Here is a 16311-nt window from a genome sequence, read left to right on the forward strand (position 1 = left end):
ACATGAGAACTAAATGTAATGTGGGAGGACTTTCAAGATGGCAGAGGAGTAAGACATGGAGATCACCTTCCTCCCCACAGATATATCAAAAAATACATCTACATGTGGAACGACTCCTACAGAATTCAGTTTGTTATACAGCAGAAACTAACACATCATTGTAAAGCAATTATACTCCAATAAAGATGTTAAAAAAAAATGTTATGTGGTGTCCTGGATGGGATCCTGGGACAGGAAATGGACATTAGGAAAAAACTAAGGAAATCTGGTTTTGTTTTTAGCTTCAGTAAAAAGTAGAATTACAAAGCTACAGCACGTCTCAGGAACCCAAGGACTGGGATGAAGTTGGGCCTCCGATACAAACTTTAAAGAGGGACTGATGTGCTGTTGTGAGCTGGGAAATTTTCTTTTCCTCCATGTCTCAACTCTGCTTCTTTCTTGCATGTCTGCTTCAAGGTTCTGTGATGTGGCAGCCTGGGTTTCCAACCACACAGTGGAAAACTGCCAGTGATGTTTCCTTAATTTATATCTCCTCTGATTAACAGACCATTCATTTATTCAGTCATTCATTCATTCATATAAGAAATATATATTGCATGCCTACTGTGTGCCAGTTAAACTCTATTGTGTTTATGTTTTGCGGATAAGATAAAGCAAACATTATTCCATCCTCGTGGAAGTTACTAGATCATAAGAAAGATATTGCTTTATTACCTATACAAATAACAATATAATGACCAATAGACAAGTGCCAAGAAGAAAATATTCTTTGTATCATGAATCTGTTCCCCAACTGAGTATAGGGTATGAAGGAGGACTTCTGGGGGAAGTGACATAAAACTGAGACCTATGCGTAAATACAAGTTACCCAGCCACTGGGGACAGGTGTGGTGAACACCTTTATAAAAAAAGTTTGAAGATGAGAGAAGGGACAGAGGTAGAAAGTTAGCCTATTTCTCCTAAGCCTATAGCTAGTGTCTACAAGATGGATTCAATAAATTTCTATTTATTAAACACAAATTTATTTATTGACTCTCAAAGAACATGTAGTTTTGTAGTGTCCATGTAACATTTACAAAAATAGTTGATCATGTTCTTGACCACACAGAAAGTCTTAATCTCAGTAAAGTAATTTAGAAATCTAGAAAACATTGTTGATTTCCTAGGAAAATATAAATTTTTAAAATTCATTGAAGAAGTAGAATTTTTGAATAGTTTGAGTGCTATAGGAGAGATTAGAAAAGAAATTAAAAATGTATTATTGAAAAAGTTAACAGGATTTGATAATTGCATAGCTGAACACTATTTAACCTTAGAGGGCAAGCATTTCTGATGTAATTTAAATTATTTAAGACTGTAGAAGAAGACAGACAAGTTCTCATTGTATTTATGAGGCCAATCTTATTACTGCAACCTGATAAAAATAGTAGTGCAAAAAGACCAATAGTACACTAGATGCAGAAAATTCTAAATGTGATATTAGCCACAATAGTCCAGTCATGTATTGAATATTAACTGACTAATAAACTATGGCAAAGTAGAGTTTATTGCAAGAATGCAGGGTTGCATTGGTATCAGGAAATCAAGCAATATGATTCATTACACCAACAAATTAAAGCAGAAAAGTAAATTAACATGTCAATAGATGTTGAAAAGCCATCTTGATAAACATTTGGCAGCTATCCTTAATGAGAACTTTAGGAAAATATGTACAGGAGGAACATTTGTAAGTTTGATAAAGACTACAAAACACTGGCAAACATTATTCTAAATAGCAGACCACTAAAATTACTTTAATTATGACCAGGAACTAGATAAGATTGCTTGTTCTTGCCATTATTATTCAACATTGTTTTAAAAGTTCTAGCAAATGCAGTGAGAAAAGATAGTAAAATAATTTGTATAAACATTGAAAAAGGATAAAACTCTTTTTCTTGATAATATTATTATATTCCTGGAAAACCCAAGAGACATAAGGAAAAAATACTTGAATTGGTAAGACAGATAGATATAAAAATACATATAACAATCAATAGCAGAAATGACCTAACCATGAAAATGGGAAAAAATTAATCTGTGGTTACAATAAAATGCAAAGAAATACTGTGGGAAGACAACTATTACATCCTGAAAAGACTCAAACAAATGGAAAATCATACTAAGTTCTTAGATGTATAGACTAAAAATAATTTAAATGTTAGAGCTTCTAAAATTCACTATATACATGTACATATAATATTTACATTTAACATTAATTATGATATATACTGCAATTCCAATTAGAATCATAGCATTTAAAAACAATATTAAAAGATCTTAAAGCTTATTTGGAAAAATAAGAAGCCCAAGAATAAAATGTATACAAAGAAGACTAGTGAGTGCAGATATTAAAGCATACTATAAAGCCACTATAATCAAATAAATAAGGCATTGGTTTTTTAAATAAGTATACATGGTAGAGGAATTGAATGAAAAGTCTTGGTATAGATTCCAAAATATACACTATTTTAATCTGTTATGAAGTTGATATTTTAATTCAGTGTGAGCTGGAAGGTGCTGGCTCAATTGACCATGCAGCTGGAAGAAAATGGAAATATACAGGTCTCTCAGCATTTATAGAAATAAATTCCAGATAACTGAAGACTTCAAAGCAAAAAATTAAATGTAAAAATAAATCAATGAATAGATAGATGAATGAATGACTTAAATTACAGAAGAAAATCTAGGAGCCTGTACATAAAATTTAGGGTTTGTGGAGACTGTTCTTAACCAAGACAAGAAACCAAAAGCTATAGAAGATTTAAACAAGGTCAATGAGAAATTGTACAGTTAAAAATATATTTGCATCACAGATGATTAAAGCAAAGTTAATATCTTTAAAATACTAAGAGTTCTTACTAATGGCAACAAATAATAGAAAATAAATATGAATGGATAATTTATCCAAAAGTGGATATAATGGCCATAAACATATGGATACTCAAAATTATCAGTAATCAGAGAAATGCAAATTAAAGTAACAATGCATTATCCCCTTATAACCATGTATTTAATACAAATATAATAGAACATAACACCATCATACTCTTTAGAGGTAAGGATGCACAGGAAAAGGTACTGTCATGTTCTGCAAGTTAAATATTAATTGCAGTATGGCAATATCTTCTGAGAATAAAAATTCACATACACTTTGATCCACCAGTCTCATTCCTGGGAGGCTATTCCAAAGACATAAAAATACATAATAATTTCATAAAAATAATATGTACCATGATGTTTATTACAGCATTATTCATACAGTTAAAATTCTGAAACAAAGTGAATCCCCATAGAAGAATGGTTGAATCAGTCTTCAAAAGAAAATATTTAAAAATTTCATAGAATATTATGCAGCCATTAAAAAGGATAAACCATAGCAAAGTCTGTACCCTTGGTTAGGATTTCTATGAAGTATCATTGAGTGACAAAAATCTAGCTGCAGAGATGTATGGTACTATATTTCTCTAAATAATACTAATACACAAGGAAGAAACTATGTCGTGTATATGTGCATTTGTGAACGTGTGTATGTGTTTACAACACTAGGTTGTTAACACAGGGTACTTAGTGTGGTTTAGGAAGAAAGAAAGGAAGGTAGGAAAGAAGGAAGGAATAAATAAGAGGGGGAAAGAATTGAACTACTTAAAAAGCTAGCATGATCCCCATTTATGTTCTCTTTGTGGAATAATAAAAAATAAAGGAATGCCAGGCTACCGATAGGCAAGCTTTCAGTCACTTTTCATAAGAGCTGACTTTTCTACCTTATTGTTCCTGTAGCTGCTATTCTGTCAGCAGTTATGTTCCAGTCAGCACACTGAGGAGAGTTCTTTTTCATCTCTGCAGCCTACTTAAATAAACACAGGAGCTCCACATTTCTTTATTGTTCCATTTGTCAGATTGTGTGCGAGCCACAGAAAAAGACAGAACATCGCACAACCATTTTGCCACACTTGACAGTTTAATGGACCTGCCAATTGTTGCACCAGCTTTGTATTATTAAATGTTTTAATCAAAGAGAAACTAGAAATCTATACAAGGGAACTTCCGAAGAGCTACATTTCTATTAATTCCTGGAGTCACAGCACATTAGGAAGAGAAGCCTGTAGAAGACTTTGCGTGATAACTCCTGACACTGGGAATGCCAGTTAAACTGTGAGACCAGATCTTCAGGGTCACCTACTCACTTGGGAAATAAAGAATGTCTGCAGGGGGTGTTACTGACCTCTCCAGGGTGATCCTGCCGTACAGTTACCCCTTTCCCCTGATTTTCTCCTTCCTGTTGGGTGATTACTTCTTCTCCAGGGCCATCATCTGTCTCCCTGGTTTCCTTGACTTTTGTCTTACGATCTCTTTGAAGACCCACTGATCTCTCCTTATTGATAGATCACATGGTTAGTTAAAACCCATTGTTACATTAACTAACCTTTAAGGCAAACGTAATTTTTAATGACCCTTTGTACAGATCTTGGAGGGGAAACTCAGGCTCTCAAAACTAAACGGATGGGACGGATCCGGCCCACACTGGCTGGGGGCGAGGGGGTGGTCACTCCTGTCTCCTCAGGGGAAGTGCCGCGTTGTTTTCCTCTACAAATGCTCTCAGATCAGACTCATTACTCACTCTCTCCTTGCCTATCTCTAGCCTGAGTAGCCTGAGATGAACAGTTTTTGTGTGTTAGAAAACAATACGTGGAATTGCTTTGGTGCTTGCACTACTGTGGAAGGATGGAGGGTCAAGTCCGAATATTTGAGAATAAACCTTTCATAGTTTGTCCGCAAAAAACAAAACAAAACAAAAAATCAGGTTTCGGGAAGTTTCAGGTTTCTTAGAAACCGCACTTGACATGGTGCTAAGAACCGTTTTGTTCCTGTAGAGAAGTGCAATTATGGGCAAGTATTTCTGGGAACATGGTCACATTAAATAATGACAGCAAAAGACTCCCCGGTGAATTTTGCCACTTTGTATGACCCCCTCCTTAATCTGAATTTCAGAGATGTTAAAATACCACCAAGAAGAATGTCTGCCACGATTTAAATGTGCATCATGATGCTTTGCGTATCAGTTCTTTGAAAACAGCTGGATTTTGAGGCTGCCGTTATGGAGCGGACTCAGTGTTTGTGAGCCCTTCGTAGCCCTCAGATGTCCATGCCTGAGGACTCTACCTCAATCTACGGGCACTTATTTTTGAGAATCCACAATCATGCAAATGTCCAGTAGGGCTGGAAATGGTGATTCTCTAAAACTCCCCATGCCCTGCTGTGGCATTGCCTAACACCTCAGGGCTGATACAAAGGAAGGCACCCGGGTGGAGAGGAGGGGGTGGAATGATGCTTTCTGTGACCTGGAAGCCCTTTCTGAAGCTTCTTTCCACTCATCCTTCTTCTCCCCAATCCCTCCATTCCCATTTAGATCTGCGGCTCTGCTCTGAGGACCAAAAACAGCTTCCCACTCTGCGTGTGTGTTACCTCTCCGTGAGGCCCCACTTGTGGGCAGGAAATCACACTCGAAGGTTGCTTGGTGAGCACAGAACAGAATTCAGTGAGATGGGGGACAGGATGCTGGTGGCCTGTGTGTCCCTTGGGGAGAGGCCACTGACAGGGGAGCGAGGCCCTGGAAGCCCACTGCCCTGATGCTCTCTTTCCTGGGCAGGCCTATCCGATGGGCATTCCCAGTGTTCCCCTCTGAGATTTCCTTTCTTGTGGTTCCAAGACTGACCAGCTGTCCCTCTGGGCAGAACGTTCTTCCTGGTTTTATAGAACCAGCTTCCAGTCACTTTGAACTGGGAGACTTATTGTTGTTTTAAGGTGTCTGTACTTTTCTGCCCGCCCCCCTGAGAGTGCTTCTGAAGGGTTTTCCCCCATGCGTGCCTAAGTTTGAGGGGTTCCCCAGCCTAGATACCCACTCTTCCCCCGTACTGGCCCATGTCTCCAGCTGGGAAGGAATGTATTTGACTTTCTTAATTCCCTGTTCTTTCCCCTGTTCTTAATTAAATCTATTGTCTGTGAGGTCCCAGTGAAGATGTGTTCATTTAGAGCATTTTCCTTACTCATAAGGTGGCATCTGGAAAAGGCAGAGCGAGCACATGTCAGCATAAGGCACAGCCCAAGAGGATTTCCGACAAGGGTCTAGGGAGCAAGTGCAGAAATATGCTCTCCATCTCACCCTCTTCACTGCTTCTTATACAAGTTGTCATTAAATTGTCCTTTGGCAATTTACAAAGGTGATAACTTAAAGTTACAATTCACCCTTGGCTTTAAAAATGTACCAGTCAGTAAGAAGTCAGTGTTCCCACATCCTCCCAGCTTCCTCCTGGAGTGATGGGGAATGGTCCCTGGCAGCCTGACTACAAAGAGTCAGAGCTTCTGGCTGGAGTACAAACAAGTAAGAGGCGGTTCATTATTGCAGCATCTGTGGGAATTTAAAAACTGAGAAAACCAACTAAAATTTGATCTGCTTTTTATTACCACCATGAGCTGGCAGTTCCAAATTCTTTTAGTGAGATATTTTATTGTTCTTTGTTCTATATCGTTGCAGTTACTGCTGAGTTTTAGCAGAATATATGTAAGCTTCCAATTAGCATATTTGATTATATATCCTTTAATGAGCTTTTTAAATCTACTAGGAAGTTAACTCAGAGAACTCTCAGCTACAGTCAGCCCCTGACACAGGCAGATCCGGCTACGTGGGTTTGTTCAATAGTAAGAAAATAAGAGCCAGAACAGGTGAGAGTTTGGAATTGTTCTACCTTGCTTTGGGCATAATTCAGTTCCTGTTTCCAACTCTGTGATCGTTTGGACTATATATTTGAGATAAATGATGAGTGACTGTAAAACAAAGAACCAGACTTGAGTTAATTGAATTCTATCATTTCCTGTGATCAATTAGAACTTCTATTTTTGTTTAAAGTTTAAAACAGTGACCAACATTTTAAACTGAATGACTTCTCACCCACTAAGATGTCTATAATCCAAAAGAGGGACAAGGATGTGGAGAAACTGGAATCCTTATACTTTGTTAGTGGGAGGGTAAGGTGCACAGCCAGTTTGGAAAATTGGTAGTTTCTTAAAATGTTAAATAAAAATACATTACATGGTCCAGCAATTCTGTTCCTAGGTATCTACCCATGAGAAATGAATCACTCTCTGTTCTTTCGACCACATTCTATTTCTTAGAAGCAAGTCACTAAATACAGACCACACTCAAGGAGAGGAGAATTAAGCTCCACCTCTTTTTTTTTTTTTTTTTTTTTGCAGTACGCAGGCCACTCACTGTTGTGGCCTCTCCCGTTGCGGAGCACAGGCTCTGGACGCGCAGGCCCAGCGGCCATGGCTCACGGGCCCAGCCGCTCCACGGCATGTGGGATCTTCCCGGACCGGGGCACGAACCCGCGTCCCCTGCATCGGCAGGCGGACTCTCAACCACTGCGCCACCAGGGAAGCCCTAAACTCCACCTCCTGAAGGCTGGAGGTGAGTAATTTGTGGACATATTTTTAAACCACCCTCTGAACCAGGTATCATTCTACATTATTCAGGAGGGAGATGTTTATGGTTGGAAAGTGGAGGATGCTATAAGGAAGAAATCTTTTTGTCTTCTACAGATATAACATCATCCATGTCAAGCACAGGTCTATCCCTTCCTTCTCTTTATTCTTGCACTAAATATGCATTTTACAAGTCTTTACTTTATTATTACTGCTTATTTTTTGCTGTCCTCAATACATTCTTAAAATTTCAATACGTGCTGGGTTTTAGACTTCCTGAATGCTGCTCATAGGTGTTATGCCCATCTTTTGAATCTGTTCTTGGTATTTTGCCCTGTTTTTAGGAAACAGGACATAATTTTTTTTTTAAACATCTTTATTGGAGTATCATTGCTTTACAATGGTGTGTTAGTTCCTGCTGTATAACAAACTGAATCAGCTATATGTGTACATATATCGCCATATCCCCTCCCTCTTGCGTCTCCCTCCCTCCCACCCTCCCTATCCCACCCCTCTAGGTGGTCACAGAGCACCGAGCTGATCTCCCTGTGCTATGCGGCTGCTTCCCACTAGCTATCTTTTTTACATTTGGTAGTGTATATATGTCCATGCCACTCTCTCACTTCGTCCCAGCTTACCCTTCCCCCTCCCCATGTCCTCAAGTCCATTCTCCATGTCTGGTCTTTATTCCTGTCCCTGCCCCTAGGTTCTTCAGAAGCATTTTTTTTTAGATTCCATATATATGTGTTAGCATACGGTATTTGTTTTTCTCTTTCTGACTTACTTCACTCTGTATGACAGTCTTTAGGTCCATCCACTACAAATAACTCAATTTCATTTCTTTTTATGGCTCAGTAATATTCCATTGTACAGATGTGCCACATCTTCTTTACCCATTCAACTGTCGATGGAAACTTAGGTTGCTTCCATGTTCTGGCTATTGTAAATAGAGCTGCAGTGAACATTGTGGTACATGACTCTTTTTGAATTACGGTTTTCTCAGGGTATATGCCCACTAGTGGGATTGCTGGGTCGTATGGTAGTTCTAGTTTTACTTTTATAAGGAACCTCCATACTGTTCTCCACAGTGGCTGTATCAATTTATATTCGCACCAATAGTGCAAGAGGGTTCCTTTTTCTCCACACCCTCTCCAGCATTTATCGTTTGTAGATTTTTTAATGATGGCCATTCTGACCGGTGTGAGATGATACCTCATTGTAGTTTAGATTTGCATTTCTCTAATGATTAGTGATATTGAGCATCCTTTCATGTGTTTGTTGGCAATCTGTATATCTTCTCTGGAGAAATGTCTATTTAGGTCTTCTGCCCATTTTTGGATTGGGTTGTTGGTTTTTTTGATATTGAGCTGCATGAGCTGCCTTTATATTTTGGAGATCAATTCTTTGTCAGTTGCTTTGTTTGCAAATATTCTTGCCCATTCTGAGAGTTGTCTTTTCATCTTGTTTATGGTTTCCTTTGCTGTGCAAAAGCTTTCCAGTTTCATTAGGTCCCATTTGTTTATTTTTGTTTTTATTTCCATTTCTCTAGGAGGTGGGTCAAAAAGGATCTTGCTGTGATTTATGTCATAGAGTGTTCTGCCTATGTTTTCCTCCAAGACTTTTATAGTGTCTGACCTTACATTTAGGTCTTTAATCCATTATGAGTTTATTTTTGTGTATGGTGTTAGGGAGTGTTCTAATTTCATTCTTTTACATGCAGCTGTCGATTTTTCCCAGCATCACTTATTGAAGAGGCTGTCTTTTCTCCATTGTATATGCTTGCCTCCTTTATCAAAGATAAGGTGACCCTATGTGCGTGGATTTATCTCTGGGCTTTCAATCCTGTTCCATTGATCCATATTTCTGTTTTTGTGCCAGTACCATACTGTCTTGATTACTGTAGACTTGTAGTATAGTCTGAAGTCAGGGAGCCTGATTCCTCCAGCTCCGTTTTTCTTTCTTAAGATTGCCTTGGCTATTCGGGGTCTTTTGTGTTTCCATACGAATTGTGAAAGTTTTTGTTCTAGTTCTGTGAAAAATGCTTTAGTTTGATAGGGATTGCATTGAATCTGTAGATTGCTTTGGGTAGTAGAGTCATTTTCACAATGTTGATTCTTCCAATCCAGGAACATGGTATATCTCTCCATCTGTTTGTATCATCTTTAATTTCTTTCATCAGTGTCTTATAGTTTTCTTCATACAGGTCTTTTGTGTCCTTAGGTAGATTTATTCCTAGGTATTTTATTCTTTTTGTTGTAATGGTAAATGGGAGTGTTTCCTTAATTTCTCTTTCCGATTTTTCATCATTAGTGTATAGGAATGCAAGAGATTTCTGTGCATTAATTTTGTATCCTTCTACTTTACCAAATTCATTGATTAGCTCTAGTAGTTTTCTGGTAGCATCTTTAGGATTCTCTATGTATACTATCATGTCATCTGCAAACAGTGACAGGTTTACTACTTCTTTTCCGATTTGGATTCCTTTTATTTCTTTTTCTTCTCTGACTGCTGTGGCTAAAACTTCCAAAACTATGTTGAATAATAGTGGTGAGAGTGGGAAACCTTGTCTTATTCCTGATCTTAGTAGAAATGGTTTCAGTTCTTCACCATTGAGGATTATGTTGGCTGTGGGTTTGTCATATATGGCTTTTATTATGTTGAGGTAAGTTCCTTCTCTGCCTACTTTCTGGAGAGTTTTTATCATAAGTGGGTGTTGAATTTTGTTGAAAGCTTTTTCTGCATGTATTGAGATGATCATATGGTTTTTATCCTTCAGTTTGTTAATATGGTTTATCACATTGATAACTTGCATATATTGAAAAATATTTGCATTCCTGGGATAAACCCCACTTGGTCATGGTGTATGATCCTTTTAATGAGCTGTTGGATTCTGTTTGCTAGTATTTTGTTGAAGATTTTTGCATCTATGTTCATTAGTGATATTGGCCTGTAGTTTTCTTCTTTTGTGACGTCTTTGTCTGGTTTTGTTATCAGGGTGATGGTGGCCTCGTAGAATGAGTTTGGGAGTGTTCCTCCCTATGCTATATTTTGGAAGAGTTTGAGAAGGATAGATGTTAGCTCTTCTCTAAATGTTTGATAGAATTCGCCTGTGAAGCCATCTGGTCCTGGGCTTTTGTTTGTTGGAAGATTTTTAATCACAGTTTCCATTTCAGTGCTTGTGATTGGTCTGTTTATATTTTCTGTTTCTTCCTGGTTCAGTCTCGGAAGGTTGTGCTTTTCTAAGAATCTGTCCATTTCTTCCAGGTTGTCCATTTTATTGGCATAGAGTTGCTTGTAGTAATCTCTCATGATCCTTTGTATTTCTGTAGTGTCAGTTGTTACTTCTCCATTTTCATTTCTAATTCTGTTGATTTGAGTCTTCTCCCGTTTTTTCTTGATGAGTCTGGCTAATCAATTTTGTTTATCTTCTCAAAGAACCAGCTTTTAGTTTTATTCCTCTTTGCTATCATTTCCTTCATTTCTTTTTCATTTATTTCTGATCTGATCTTTATGATTTCTTTCTGTCTGCTAACTTTGTTTTTTTTTTGTTGTTGTTGTTCTTCTTTCTCTAATTGCTTTAGGTGTAAGGTTAGGTTGTTTATTTGAGATGTTTCTTGTTTCTTGAGGTAGATTGTATTGCTGTAGACTTCCCTCTTAGAACCGCTTTTGCTGCATCACATAGGTTTTGGGTCATCGTGTTTTCATTGTCATTTGTTTCTAGGTATTTTTGATTTCCTCTTTGATTTCTTCAGTGATCTCTTGGTTATTTAGTAGTGTATTGTTTAGCCTTCATGTGTTTGTATTTTTTACAGATTTTTTTCCTGTAATTGATATCTAGTCTCATAGTGTTGTAGTCGGAAAAGTTACTTGACAGGATTTCAGTTTTCTTACATTTACCAAGGCTTGATTTGTGACCCAAGATATGATCTATCCTGGAGAATATTCCATGAGCACTTGAGAAGAAAGTGTATTCTGTTGTTTTTGGATGGAATGTCCTATAGGTATCAGTTAAATCCATCTTGTTTAATGTGTCATTTAAAGCTTGTGTTTCCTTATGTTTTTTTCATTTTGGATGATCTATTGGTGAAAGTGGGGTGGTAAAGTCCCCTAGTATGATTGTGTTACTGTCGATTTCCCCTTTTATGGCTGTTAGCATTTGCTTTATGTATAGAGGTGCTCCTATGTTGGGTGCATAAATATTTACAATTGTTATATCTTCTTCTTGGATTGATCCCTTTATCATTATGTAGTGTCCTTCTTTGTCTCTTGTAATAGTCTTTATTTTAAAGTCTATTTTGTCTGATATGAGAGTTGCTACTCCAGCTTTCTTTTGATTTCCATTTGCATGGAATATCTTTTTCCATCCCCTCACTTTCAGTCTGTTTGTGTCCCTAGGTCTGAAGTGGGTCTGTTGTAGACAGCATATATACAGGTCTTTTTTTTTTTTTTTGTGGTACGGGGGCCTCTCACTGTTGTGGCCTCTCCCGTTGCGGAGCACAGGCTCCGGACGCACAGGCTCAGCAGCCATGGCTCACGGGCCTAGCCGCTCTGTGGCATGTGGGATCTGCCCGGACCGGGGCACGAACCTGTGTCCCCTGCATCGGCAGGCGGACTCTCAACCACTGCGCCACCAGGCAAGCCCTCAGTGTATGTCTTTTGGTTGGAGCATTTAATCCATTTACATTTAAGGTAGTTATTGACATGTATGTTCCTATTACCAAGGACATAATTTTAATGTCATTAGATATAATTATTGCCAGGGCCCCAGGAATGCTGAGATCTTGATCATCTATTATCAGTGATCCTTCCCACAGGCTCGGAAAGCTCTCTGTGAACAGGAACAACAGCAGAAGGGTATCAAAAGACGTCTTTATTAATAGCTGTGCAAATGTCTGAGAATTATAGTACAGGATAAGCACTCCCATTTGCCTCTGAACCTAAATCTTAGGACTGAGCAGGCCCCGTCATGCCACAGGGCGGGACGGGGATCTATCCGTGTATCCGGCTGTACTTAGCAGCCCAGCTGCGTGCACAGAGGAAGGAGCACACATGATGGGTACCACCTGGCGATGCTGTGACCGCCTCCAAACAATGTCACGGAGCTCGGTGATTCACACTAGCAACTCCCCTCCCCTAGAAGGTGCTGCAAAGGGCTGGACAGAATAGCCTGGCTGGAGGTATGTTGTCCCTCCCTCATGTGCCCTTTGCTGCTTCCAAGTCTGGCCTCACCAGCGGGCTTGCTGTGCACCCCACTGTCTTGCTGTTTTCTTTTTTTAATTTATTTTATTTTTGGCCGCGTTGGGTCTTCATTGCTGCGTGCGGGCTTGCTGTAGTTGTGGAGGGCAGGAGCTACTCTTCATTGCAGTGCATGGGCTTCTCATTGTGGTGGTTTCTCTTGTTCCAGAGCACAGGCTGTAGGTGCTCCCGCTTCAGTAATTGTGGCACGTGGGCTCAGTAGTTGTGGCTCATGGGCTCTAGAGCATAGGCTCAGCAGTTGTGGTGCATGGGCTTAGTTGCTCCACGGCATGTGGGATCTTCCTGGACCAGGGCTTGAACCCATGTCCCCTGCACTGGCAGATGGATTCTTAACTACTGCACCACCAGGGAAGCCCCGGTGTCTTCTTCTTGTTGGAGACTATTTGCAATTATACTCAAAATGTCACTCTTTAGAAGATCCACTCAGCCAATCAGCTGGGTGTTCTTAACAGCCAGCATAGCTTCCTGATTTCATCATTCTGTCATAGAGGAACCCTCCTCATTAAGGGAAGCAGCAGAGCAAAGCTCAGATTGCCTGGGTGTCAGTCCTGGTTGGGTGACATCAGGAAAGTCCCCAGTCCTTTCTTAGCCTCAACTTACTCTTCTAAAAAATAGATATAATAGTATCTATGTCATTGGGTTGTTGTGAGGATTGATACCTACATTGTGCATACACATATACATGTATGTGAGTGTGTATGAAAAATCCTTGGTAAACAGCAAGGCCCCAATGCACACAGCTGTCACTATTGTCTTATCACTTTTTACTTAATGGGAGGTTTATTCCATGTGTCATTGGTGATGATCTGAAGTAGGAAGATAAAGAACCCATAGCATACAGGGCATCAGAATGTTCCCTGGACGTTTACACTTCTAGGTTTGAAGTTCTGGTTCACTGTGGTTCCCCTCATTAGCCTTTGAAATTCCACTTGGAGAATGCCGTGGAGAACTGCCATCCTACTTGCTGCCTCTTCTGGCCTTGATTCCTTTGTCCCGTTTCAGTGGCCTGACCCTTGTCCTGGGAATTACTGCCGCTGCAGAGTCTTTTCCTCATTTGCATGGCTCACATGATGGACGTCACCTTGGGTCTATTTCTGATCTCTGCATAACATCTTGACACTGGAATGTGGGAACACAAGCAGCTGTTCATTTTATACTCCCCAAACCTTGAACAAAAATTGCAAAGTGTTCTTCTGTCTTCTCAGAGAAAAACTGTCCCCCTCTTGTTCTTACTCAGTTTCAAGAAGTAACAACCGTTGCTGTATGTATGACTGGTTAAAATTCCTTTATTTCATGTAAAGGATCCTGCTTGATGCCCGCTTTGCAGCATCAGGAATACAGGGGAGCAGGGCTCTGTTAAATGTGAACTTTGAGATTTATGGGGAAGATCAGGACAGCTACACAACCGTCTGAAAAGTGAACAAGGCAGCCAAATTGCTGCTGCATTTTTTCTGTTGTTTGAAATGCTGCATCACTGCTTTGATGCTTTTTATGCTTCTGGGTATAAACATACGCTGCTGGGTTTATACTGGAACCACTGCAAACTGATAGAAAACTAAGAAGAAATCCACTCGCCTTTGCCACTTCCAAGTCTTTTTCGAGCTGAATGTTCAGTTTCATGCAGTTCTAGAAGGGAAGCCCTGTTCTGGAGTGTGTGTTCCTCGTGTGCGGGGTCCCAGAGGGCAGCTCCAGCAGATCCCAGCGATGGGTGGTCCTCCCCCCACCGCTCCCCTGCAGCTGCTCCTTCCAGAGCATGTTTAATTTCAGACCATCGGATAGCGCTTTTCTCCAAAGTAATTTGAACCACCCATCTCTGCGGCAGTCAGCACACTATCTGTGGCTCAGACAGAATTGATAGTTGTGCCTGTTTCCTTTTAGTTTTCCCCTGTAGATGAGGGAGCAGCAGAGAAACTGAAGGACATCAGGAAAAGCAGCGAACACCACCACATCCAGTGGTCTCGTTTGTTTGCCCAGTACTCCCCAGTTTGGCCCTTCCTCACTCAGCGTCTTCAACTCTTGTCCATTTGGTGTATATGGGAATCCAGCCCCCAGAAAGGCAGGGTCCCTTCTCCCTGGCTGGCACCTCCTGGATGCTCCCTCGGGTCTTCCTTGGGCACAAAGTTCCTGGCAAAGCTGCGCATTACAGGATTGAGACAAAATGGATACCACACACCATCTTGGGAATTTCTTCAGAAAACTGCTTGATGGGCTTGGAAACCAAGGAATGGGGGTGGGGATTCTCTGAGAAGAAAAGATGAGATTCAGACAGCTTTGAAGTGGTGGAGGGGGAGAGAGACGGGGGAAGGAAGGCTCAGGCTGGAGGAGGCTCCCTGGAAGAGCCCTTCTGAATCCAGGCAGAGCTCCCATCTCTGACTCTCCTGGGAGTGCAGCACCCAAGCCTCCCCAGGGAAGCAGGTACCACGTGGGGAAACGACCCGTACGCTCCAACCACCGGAGAACAAGGTCAGGTGACTTTCAGGGTTAGGCTTTTTTTGTACTGTGGTAGTAGCATTTCAGTCTCTTCCGTATTCCAAAAATAGCTTCCACCTACCTGCTGACGCCTGAAATCCTTGTAACAGGAGAGAAAGCCCCTAATGCCAGATAAGGAGATAAAAGACTTCATTATGCAAACCTACAGTGGAGCAGCTCTGTCTGAAACATTCATATGAAAATGTCACCAATCAGCTTTTCAGCAGACGGGATGACTGATAACCACGGGGATGGCAGAGGCGTCTGCCACCCTTGACGTGAGCACAGGGATGGGAAGGGAAGGCGAGGAAGACCGACATAGGGCCGGCACCCGCTGTGCCCACAGGGGCGGCGTGGTGATGTTTCCCGAGATGACTAGGATTTAGGGCAACGAATCCGCGCGCCTCCCTGGTGTGATGATCTTCTGGGTCTTGGGGTGGAGCCACGCGGCCAGGGCGTGAAGGTGGGTCTTCCGCCTCCTGCCAGCAGCGCAGTTGTTCTTCACGTTCTGAAGCTGAGGAGTGGGAGTGAGGTGGGCTGGGTCAGACCCTTCCTGCGGGAGGTGTTCACTGTTCCCAGAGTGGAGGCTGAGCGTGAGCGGGGTGGGGGGGGGCAGGCGGAGAGGTGAGAGCGCCTGGGGTCAGGTGTGGGTTAAGGCGCTGGAAGCAGAGCCCCTTGAGGCTGCAGCTTTAAGTTACATCCTACCTTGTACTGTCTCCCCGGTGTGTTGGTTGAGTCTTATCCCAAGTGACGCCTGGTCTCAGGTGTGTTGTGGGGATTTAGGGAAGCACTTGGAGCAGCTCCACAAGGAGGTATCACGGGGAGAACGGGGTCTTCCTCCTCTCCCAGGACTCTGGTGCCAGGGTGGGTCCCAGCAGTGAGCTGAACGGTCGTGGTCGTGGTCAGCAGGGGTGGGTGTGGGTGTGAGGATGAACCAAGCTGACAGGGGAGCCTGCCTTCGAGCACGTGTAGACGCTTGTCTCGAGAACTCCGCGAAGTATCTGGGGGCCTTGGAGACATGCTTGTATCTGGAAATCAGAATGGCAGGGGACTTATCATCTGGGCCTA

General features: G+C 41.2%; 1 protein-coding gene across 5 annotated transcripts in view; it reads left to right on the plus strand.

Moving 5' to 3' along the window:
- KL (klotho) overlaps positions 1–16311 on the plus strand; it is a gene marked incomplete at its 5' end in the record, with an annotated part of 84945 nt that overhangs the window by 58840 nt on the left and 9794 nt on the right. For 4 of the 5 annotated variants that reach the window (XR_013824899.1, XR_013824901.1, XR_013824902.1 and 1 more), the window contains one exon: positions 7291–7504. The exons of the other annotated variant lie outside the window; for it this stretch is intronic. The remainder of the gene's footprint in view (positions 1–7290; positions 7505–16311) is intronic. 5 annotated transcript variants of the gene reach the window in all.

The sequence above is a fragment of the Stenella coeruleoalba genome (assembly GCF_951394435.1).
Source record: "Stenella coeruleoalba genome assembly, chromosome: 18".
In the NCBI taxonomy this organism is placed as follows: domain Eukaryota; kingdom Metazoa; phylum Chordata; class Mammalia; order Artiodactyla; family Delphinidae; genus Stenella; species Stenella coeruleoalba.